This window comes from Mus musculus, chromosome 17 (assembly GCF_000001635.26).
Source record: "Mus musculus strain C57BL/6J chromosome 17, GRCm38.p6 C57BL/6J".
Classification (NCBI taxonomy): Eukaryota; Metazoa; Chordata; class Mammalia; order Rodentia; family Muridae; genus Mus; species Mus musculus.
The window spans coordinates 46,085,636-46,095,314 of NC_000083.6; the positions used below are offsets into that span (position 1 = coordinate 46,085,636).

Genomic DNA, 9,679 nt, shown 5'->3' on the forward strand with positions numbered 1-9,679 from the left:
AGAGAAGAAAAAGAAGGGAAAAAAAGAACATCTAGCCTACACATACATACACACACACACACATACACACACACACACACAGAGAAACACACATACACACACATAGACACACACACGCACACACATACACACACAGACACACACACATATGCACACACAGACACACACAGACACACACACATATACACATACACACACACACATACAAACACACAGACACACACATACACACACAGACACACACACACACACAAGAAGGAAAGAAAGAAGAGGGAGAGCAAATCATGGTAAGTATGGTACAGTAATAAGCATTTTGTATAGATTTTCCCACTTAGCTTCATATATAAATATATTTGGTTTGAGGCAGAATGTCATATGGTAGTAGAGGCTGGCCTTGAACTCACTATGTAGCTGAAGATGAGCTTGAACATTTGGCTCTTCTCCTTCTACCTATAAAGTGCTAAGACTACAGATGTGGTGGCCTGGTTTCTGCGGTGCTAGGAATCAAACCCCGGGGCTTTGTGCATGTTTTGATAAGTCCTCTATCATTGGAGAACAATAAACCCTCTTCCCGCCCCCCCCCAACCTTGTCCCTGAGCTCCCAAGCTCCTATTTAATCCTAATACAGAGATTATGACATAGGAACTATTTCATGGCCATGGGACCTAGGCTGTGAGGGTCCCAAGTCGGTGGGAGGCTGACCTGGGATTCGACTCCAAGCGTGGTATACGCTAAACCGCCACGTGGCGGAGTGGGACCGTGAGCGAGCATCGTTATGGCTATTAATTTTGTTAGAGACCGTTTGGGCTGAGTCCAGGCCACAAAGAGCTGCTGAGGTTGCGGGGGCTTCCCCAGGGCTCCCTGCAGGTGCAGGATGGACATTTCCAGTGCTCTGCACCCACAAACTTTCCTGCAGTTTGCATGCAAGGATCTGACTGGCTGCGTTGGCATTGCTGAAGTCCTGATCTGAGGCCAGCTTCCCCAGCTCCCAGCCACAGGAGGAGACCTCAGGCCTCCTAGGCCCTGGTGCCTTGACACATCTGGAAACTGTTAGCCTCCTCGACCCCCCTCCTAGAGCCAGCTGTTTGCGGTGGCTAATTCCGGGAAGTGCCCCTAGGCCAGAGGCAGTGTGTGGGGGTTGGGCTGGGGTTCCTTGCCAGCAGAGCCGGGGTGGGAGGGGGTGGGCAAGCGGCAGAGGGTTAATGTGAGTAACCACAGACTGTACCAGGAGCTGGTCTCCTCTCCCAGGCCTGAAGGCAGCTCTGGGTTACTATCGGTTGGATGAAGGGTGGAGGCAGGAGACTAAGGAGAGGAGATGCAGAGAATGTTTCTGCTAGGAAGAGATCTTGGAAAGGTCATCTGATACTGTCCATTGCCCCGTTGCCTGCGGTCACAGTGACCGCATGGTGTAGAGGAAAGACCACACGGTCTTTATAGTTGTGCCAAGCTAGGTCACCAGCCTGGTTCTATCACTGTCAGTGTAGGTAATGTTGAGCAAGATCCTGAGGGTCTCCAAGTCGAATTGGTTGTGTGTGTGTGTGTGTGTGTGTGTGTGTGTGTATAAGAGAGAGATATGATGGTGATGATAATGATGATGACAAGGAGGCAGAGGAGGAGGAGGAGGAGGAGGAGGAGATGGATGGATGGTACTTTTACAAAGCTGACACAGAAATGGTCAGACCCAAAGCATCCACTTTCTCATGTCCCGGAGTAGCAGGAAGCTAGAGATATCACCCGCTGGCTTCGCCCTCTTTCCTACTTCTGAGGTCTCCCATTCTCTGATTTTTTGCACCCACTGGAGTAGGCCTTGCTCTCAAAGCCACACCCTACTCTAGCCTGCCCTGCCCCTGTGCCAGCTCTGCTCTCCTTGCTTTCTAACCTCACACCCAGGCCAGCAGCACTGGCAACACCCGCTGAGTCCTTAAACCCTTCCTCGCACCTTCCTAGCACTGAACTTGGGCAGGTCACTGGAGATCTCTGAACTCAGTCACCACAAGTGCTAAAAGTCATCACTGATATAGTCCTCTTACAGGCACGGAATCTTCATCTAAATTCTGCAAAGTGTGTAGAAGCCTCCAGTTTATAACTGTGGTGGCAAAGGCAGAAGCTTGATACACACCGTTCTGATCCACGGGAGTCCACCTGGACTGGGAACAAAGCCAGGGTCTCCTGCGTGTTCTTCTAAGACCTAGTCATTAAAAAGTGAAGTACCAGCCAGGCTGATGGGCTTGCCCTTAATCCCAGCACACAGGAGGCAGAGGCAGGTCTATCTCTGAGTTTGAGGTCATCTTGGTTTATGTTGTGAGTTCCAGGCTAGCTAGGACTATAATGAGACTCTACTAAAAGAGAAGGGGGAGAGGTTAATACTTGGGTACTACTGCAGTCAGCCTCCAGGTCTTGGCTGGGACACTCAGAAGATACTCAGCTCTAATCCGAAGGGCTGACTGATACTGCCAGTGAGCAGCCCTCCGCACAACTGTCACAATCTGTGACCCTTGTGTCACCCTCCTCACGCAAGCTGCAGGCTGGAGTCACAATCTCCCTCCCTAGTCCACACCCCTGAGCTCATCTGATGACTCCTTGGCAGGAGTCAGAGCCGCTTAGTTTTCTGTCTTTAACTACTATCTATCAAGCCCTTATTTTGTTCAAGGCAAAGTACCGAATGCTTTCCAGCTACCTTTCATTTGGGGTGCTCCCCCACAGCGGAGTGCTCCCCCACAGCGGTCCCCTTCGTTAGTATTATTAGAGCAGTCTTAACAAAGGAGGATGCCAGTAAGGGCTGAGGACATGACTCAGTGGTGGAGGACGTGACTGTTAAACCCAAAGCCTTGGGCTCCGTCCCCAGTGCCACATGCTGTGACTCTCCTGACATCCTAGAACTAGGCAGATGGAGGCGGGATGATCAGAAATTCAAGGTCATCCCAGCCACATAGAAAGTTTGAGGCTAGCCGGAGTTATGTGAAATTCTGTCATAAAGGGGGTGGAGCCAAACCTCAGAAAAAGACCCACCACAGTGCACAGCCCCAATCATCAGTTACGGCACTACCTGCCCTTGGGAAAGGCCCACCAGCCGACTGTCGTACATACCACCAGACAGACACTCCGGTTCACCAATATCAAAGGATCACAGATCCGAATGGTCAGCCACCTAACGGTCAGCTCTATCTGCATGGCCAGCAGATATCTCCAACTTACCATGCCTCAGACCAAACCTCCGGTTTTTTTCTTTAGAAAACATACTTCGGAGCTGGAGAGATGGCTAGCTCAGCAGTTAGGGCACTTGCTGCCCTTGCAGAGGACCCAGGTTCAGTCCTCAGCACCCACAAGTCAGCTCACCGACTCTAACTCCAGTTCCAGGAGATCTGATGCCCTCTTCTGACATCCACAGGGACCAGGCACACACACAGTACACATCTGGGCATGAAGGCAAAACCCTCATAGACATACATTTTTAATAAAGAAAAACAAACCCTGCTTTGTCCCTGTCTCTCCTCCAGTTCCAAACCAGAAATCGTCGAGCTGTTTTGACGTGGACCTCTGATCCTTACCTTCCATCACAGGAAGACTTCTTGGCTCAGCATTCAAGAACCCAGCGTTGCCAGCCACAACAGGGATCACCCTGAGGCGAGAGCGTAGTAGCTGACCACAGCACACAGCACATTCCAGTTCCCTGGTAAGAGAGCTTTGCCCTGCCTGCCCGTCTGAAAACACCTCCACACCCCTCTCCTAGGACTCTCAAGTCTGTTCCTTGTAATTCCCTCACTCCCTTCTTCTTCCTCCTCCTCCCCCTCCTCCTCTTCTCCCCTCCTCCTCTTTCTCCTTTTTGTTGTTGTTTTGGCTGGTTGCTTGTTTGTTTGTTTGAGACAAGGTTTTTCTGTGTAGCCCTGGTTGTCCTGGAACTTGCTCTGTAGACCAGGCTAGCCTCAAACTCACAGAGATCCATCAGCCTCTTCCTCCTGGGTGATGGGATTAGAATTCACAACCACGGCCCAGCCCTCTTTTTCTTTCTACAAAATGCTTCCAGGACATCTCTTCCATTCACAACACAGAAAGGATGGTAGGTAGCAAGGATGTTGGAGGGTGCCTGAGGAGTCACAGCTATGCTCATGGTCTCTAGAACCACGTTGAACTTCTAGGCTAAGAGCAACAACAGCTGTAACCCAGAGAACATTGATGCACCATCCAAGATTCAGGAAATCCAAAGAAAAAGTGGATCTGAGTCAGGTGTCTAGAAAAGGGGGAGTTTCAGATATCCTAAGGTCGGAAAGGAGCTCAGTTAGGAGAGGGCTTGTCTAGAGTGCACAAAGGCCAGGCCCCTCCAGTCCCCAGAGCTGATTAATACACCTGTAATTCCAGCACTCGGGAGATGGAGACAGGAGGATCAAGAGTTTAAAGTCATCTTCATCTACATAGTGAGCTTGAGGCCAGCCTGGGTTTCTCACATCTAGAAGAGAGAGAATTTAGCCCCTGCGTTGCGGATTACTTGTACAGAGCCTCCGGTGTCATGCTTCGTGGATGCATTTTGAGAAACATTAGTTGAATCTGAGAATGTGAAGGCAGCAAATGTTAAGTGTTGGTTCAAGTGGTTTAGATATGGAAGGAGGGGAAGGGATTGCACAGTGGCCAGAGTACAGAGCGGGGTCAGAGGAGGCTGCTCCTCAGTACGGGGAGACCTGTGCCTGATTAGGATGGGTGCTGTCAAGGGGGTGGGGGGCTGGGAGGAGCCCACTGGGAAGCTAATAACACTGATGGCTGCGCATCCTGGGAATGGATGCTATCTTGAGTAAAAGTTGTCCTCACCTCCTAGAAGCTGTGGCCCTGCTCGTATAATATGATGCTACCATGAACGGTGGGCAGAGAGAGCTCGTGGGCACAGGAGTAAAGGGAAATGTGGCTAAAGCAAGGTAGCAATAGTCAGGGAAAGGGCTGAGGGTGTGGCTCAATCGGTAGAGTGCTTGTCCAGCATACAGGAAGCGCTGGGTTCGATCCCCGGCACTGTATAAACAAGCACGCTGGCTGTGGTGGTCAGAATAAGAACAGCCCCCCATGGCCCCATGTGTTTGAAGGCTTGGTCCATAGGGAGTGGCACTATTAGGAGGTGGGGCCTTGTTGGAGTAGATGTTACCTTGTTGGAGGAAGTGTGTCACTGTGGGGGTAGTCTCATATATGCTCAAACCACGCCCAGTGGGACAGTCTCTATCTGCTGCCTGCAGATCAAGATGTAGACCTCTCAGCTCCTTCTCCAGCACCATGCCGCCATGCTTTCCTCCTTGTTGGTAATGGACTGAACCTCTGAAACTGTAAGCCAGCCCCCAATGAAATGTTTTCCTTTGTAAGAGTTGCCGAGTAATGGTGTCTCTTTGAAGCACTAGAACATATATCTGTGATCCCAACATGGTAGCTAGAGCCAGGAGAATTAGAAAGCCCAGGTCGACTTCAATGACCTAGAGAGTTTGAGACCAGTCTGTCTCAAAAGAAAACAACAACAACCTAGCCTGTCTCAAAAGAGAAAAAAAAAATCAAGGGACCATTCCTGAGTCAGGGATCTTCAGATTGCAGTACCCACAGACCTCAGGACCATGCAGAACTATTTGTCCCCATAAGCCATAGCCCTGCATCCTCCTGCTCTCTCAGGGGTCATGGACTAAACTGAGGCAGTGTTCTAGGAGGATCTGAAGGGGTCCAGGATTCTAGATCTGGCTCTGCCACTAAGGGTCTGAATGTGTTTCCATTTGGCCCCAGCCTCCTCCAAGGTAGATACAGATTGCAGATGCTAATGGCCCAGGCTCCTGACACTCTGGAGTCCTAGCTGTGTGAACTTAAAGTACATTATACATGTTCATTGTTTCTCAGTCTCTTCATCAAAATAGGGAAGCTCACCAGGCCAAAGTGTCTGCTGCCAAGGCTGATGGCCTGAGTTCAATCCCCAGGACCCACGTGATGGAAGAAGAGAACCTTCTGACCTCCACTTGCACATGTGACACAGATCAAGAGAGAGAGAGAGAGAGAGAGAGAGAGAGAGAGAGAGAGAGAGAGAGAGAGAGACTAAATTAAGTTAAAATATAATAAAGGAAAAAAATTTAAAGAGGAACCCACAAAGGTGTGTGATTGATTAAGTAGGTTAACAGATTATAAAATCCTTTCCTGCTGGGACATTCTGTGACCCTGGGGTTCTGTCTGTGTTGACACATTGATCCAAACATCTAAGTGTGTACAATATGTTGCCATTATTTAAATAACCCGGGCATTTCAAATTCCGGGTATGTCTTTGGAATTGGACTGACTTGACCACCTATGCACTGTACGCACCATAGAAAGCAGAGGCCTCCCGCATCTTCAAGGACGAGGCCAGGGGTTCTGCCAAGCCTTTCCTCTCAGAAGCCCTCTACCCCGCAGCGATCTGCTCTTCCACCCACATCTGCATCGCAGACTTTCTCGAAGACTCCAGCGGACGGTGGGAAACCACAGCACGGAGCAGGAAGCAACTTCAACATCAAGGTGAGGCAGCAGGAGTCTGAGTAAACAGAGCCGTGGAATGCTGTGCAGCTGTAGAAAAAGCACCAAAAGAGCCTGGCCACTCACGAGATGCTCCGCTCACAAGGGATTCAAAGCCATGCAAAGCCTGAAGAAGCAGAAGGCAGTGCGAGGGCCATGGTGACTGACAGGTCACCCAAAGAACCCAAGGGGTGGGGGTGGGGAAGACATATGAAACCAGAGGTCACCTTAGCATCTGGGGACAAGTATAGAGAGAGGCTTCTCATTGCTTATACCCCCTCAGGTTTATCATGATAAGGCATGGAAATACAGTATCTAGTAGAATAAACAGTATCTTTTTAGTATCTATTTTATGTATATGGTTACACTGTAGCTGTCTTTAGACACACCAGAAGAGGGCATCGGATTCCATTACAGATGGTTGTGAGCCACCATGTGGTTGCTGGGAATTGAACTCGGGACCTCTGGAACAGCAGTCAGTGCTCTAAAACTCTGAGTCATCACTCTAGCCCCAGTCAATGCTTTTAACTGCTGAGCCATCTCTCCAGCCCCATAAGCAGTATTTTTGATACATCAAAATGAGATTTAATTCTGCCTGGAGACTTCCTTATTGGGCCTTTCTCATTGTCTTTCAAGGAACCCACCCAAACCCTTTCAGAAATGTTAATTTCCTCACATCTAATATTAAGCAAATTGTACTTCTTTTTTAAAAAAAAGATTACATTCTGTAATCCAGATCTTCTAAACTCTGGAATTTAGAGAGATCAAATTCACAATCCCCCTTCCTCAGTGTCCTGAGCGCTGGGATTGCAGGCCTGGGCCTCCATCCTCCATTCTATACAAAACGTCCTTTCTTTCTTGCGGCTTTTCGAAGCCTGACAAAGCTGAGTTCAGCTAACAGGCCCATAGCTCTGATTTCCCCACAGAGCAATTACTTCCCAGAGGTGGCTGGTGTGGGGAACAGCAGCAGCTTCTATGGAAGTTGAGAGAGAGGTTGGTGGTATAGAGCTCAAAGTACTCTTGTGAATGTGGATCCCAGCATCTACCTCAGGTGGCTCACAATCATCTGTGAGCTGACCCCTCATCTAGTCCTGAGGGCACCTGCATTCACATCTGTGTATATCCTAGCACCTGCACTTGCACCTGTATATAGCCTAGCACCTGCTCTTGCACCTGTGTATATTTAGAACCTGTACTCACACCTGTGTATATCCAGCACCTGCACTCACACCTGTGTATATCCTAGCACCTGCACGCACACCTGTGTATATCCTAGCACCTGCATGTGTACCTGTGTATCTCCTATCCTTGATTAAATAACAAGAGGAAGCTGAGCGTCAGCTTCGTTGCTCTCTGCTTCCGATAGCAGGCACTTTGCCACCAGCTGTCTCTCACTCCTGCTGCTGCGCCTTCCCTGCTACAATGGGTTCTGTTCCTGAACTGAGAGCCAAAATCAATTCTTCCTCCATAAGTGGCTTTTGGCCAAGATTTTTATCACAATAGCTAGAAAAGTAAGGACTAACAGTGGCACTTTATTTCTCCATGTCAGGACTGTGAGGTCTCCAGAGCAGAACGTAATTTTACTCTTGCACCCTGTGCTCCTGTCCCCCATCCCAGGGGAATCCAGCATCCCTGAAGCAGGGCTCCAACTTACTCTATCTGTCCCCTTCGACACCTAGCACAGCATAGAGCAACCAGTCCCACCCCAGCATGTGAGTACCAGATTGAGCCAGTGGGGACACAAGTGTATGGGCATGAGGGGACAAGCCAAAGGGACCGTGGGCTCCGCAGGCGCCCATCAGAAGCACAATAGCAGCAGCCACACTTACTGAGAGTATGGTCTCACCCCAGGCATTTCTCCAAGAGTTTGTTGTGCATTAGCAACTCCACCAGACCCCTGCTGAACAGATGAGGAAACTGAGACCCAGAATGACTAAGGGAGTGTCTTAGTTAGGCTTTACTGCTGTGAACAGACACCATGACCAAGGCAACTCTTATAAGGACAACATTTAATTGGGGCTGGATTACAGGTTCAGAGGTTCAGTCCATTATCACCAAGGTGAGGGCATGACAGCATCCAGGCAGGCATGGTGCAGGAGGAGCTGAGAGTTCTACATCTTCATCTGAAGGCTGCTAGGAGAATACTGGCTTCCAACGCAGCTAGGATGAGGTCTTTTTCTTTTTCTTTCTTTTTTCTTTTTTTTTTAACCAAAATTTCTGTTATACAAAGTATTAAAATACAATTGCATTTCCAAAATGAAATCATAGGCATGCAGTTGCAGTCATTAAGTAAACTGAGTTAAACGCTATACATTAAAGAGAAACATCAATGAGGCAAATGCGTGAATAAAGATACTCCCCCATTTCATCAAGCATCAAAACCCACCAATCTTCTAGTCCCTTTCTTGTACATTATTCTGTATCCACATTCTCTGCATCTGATTGGATCTCTGGATTTTATTTCATTCTCAATGTGACACTCTCCACAAATATCTATTGTCAGCTACTGCTCTGGTGGTTGGACATCTTGCTGGGTGTCCATTGTGAGTGCCTCCATGGCTTGAAGAAGCGTCCCTTCTCTGTGTACCACATCCACAGTGACACACCTACTCCAACAGGGACACACCTTTTAATAGTGCTACTCCCTGGGCTGAACATATACAAACCATTACAGAAAGTCACCTTATACCACACAGCAAGTCGATAGGACCAGGCTTTGCACTTTGTGTAAATCCAGGCAGTATTCAACTACATATGGCTCTACATGGCAATCCAACTACATATGGCTCATATACAGACAATGTATAAAGCCCATTGCTACCCAGAGAGGCTGCACTGCACACAAGCAGTCAGGGCCACCGCCCAGCCAGGGCCTGTGGTGGAAAGTGAGAAACTGATCTCACGGCTTTCCCATCCTCGGAGATCTTTTGAGGTGAAGACAATGATCTCAGACCTGCTTGCAAGCATGTCGCCAGGCAAGATCACCTACCAAGGTCTTTACTACCTGAGGACTGTCACTGGAGTTGACAGCCCAGCCAGCAGGAGTGTACATCTGAGATACTTCAGGGTGTGCAACCCAGCACAGCCACTGAGGATAGAGGTTAGAATCAGGAAGCATGCTTTTAATCTCAGCACTCGAGAGGCAGAGGCAGAAAGCTCTCTCTCTCTCTCTTTCTCTCTCTCT

General features: G+C 48.9%; 1 pseudogene; it reads right to left on the minus strand.

The window, feature by feature from the left end:
- On the minus strand, nucleotides 8,699-9,082 carry Gm19969 (predicted gene, 19969; annotated as a pseudogene).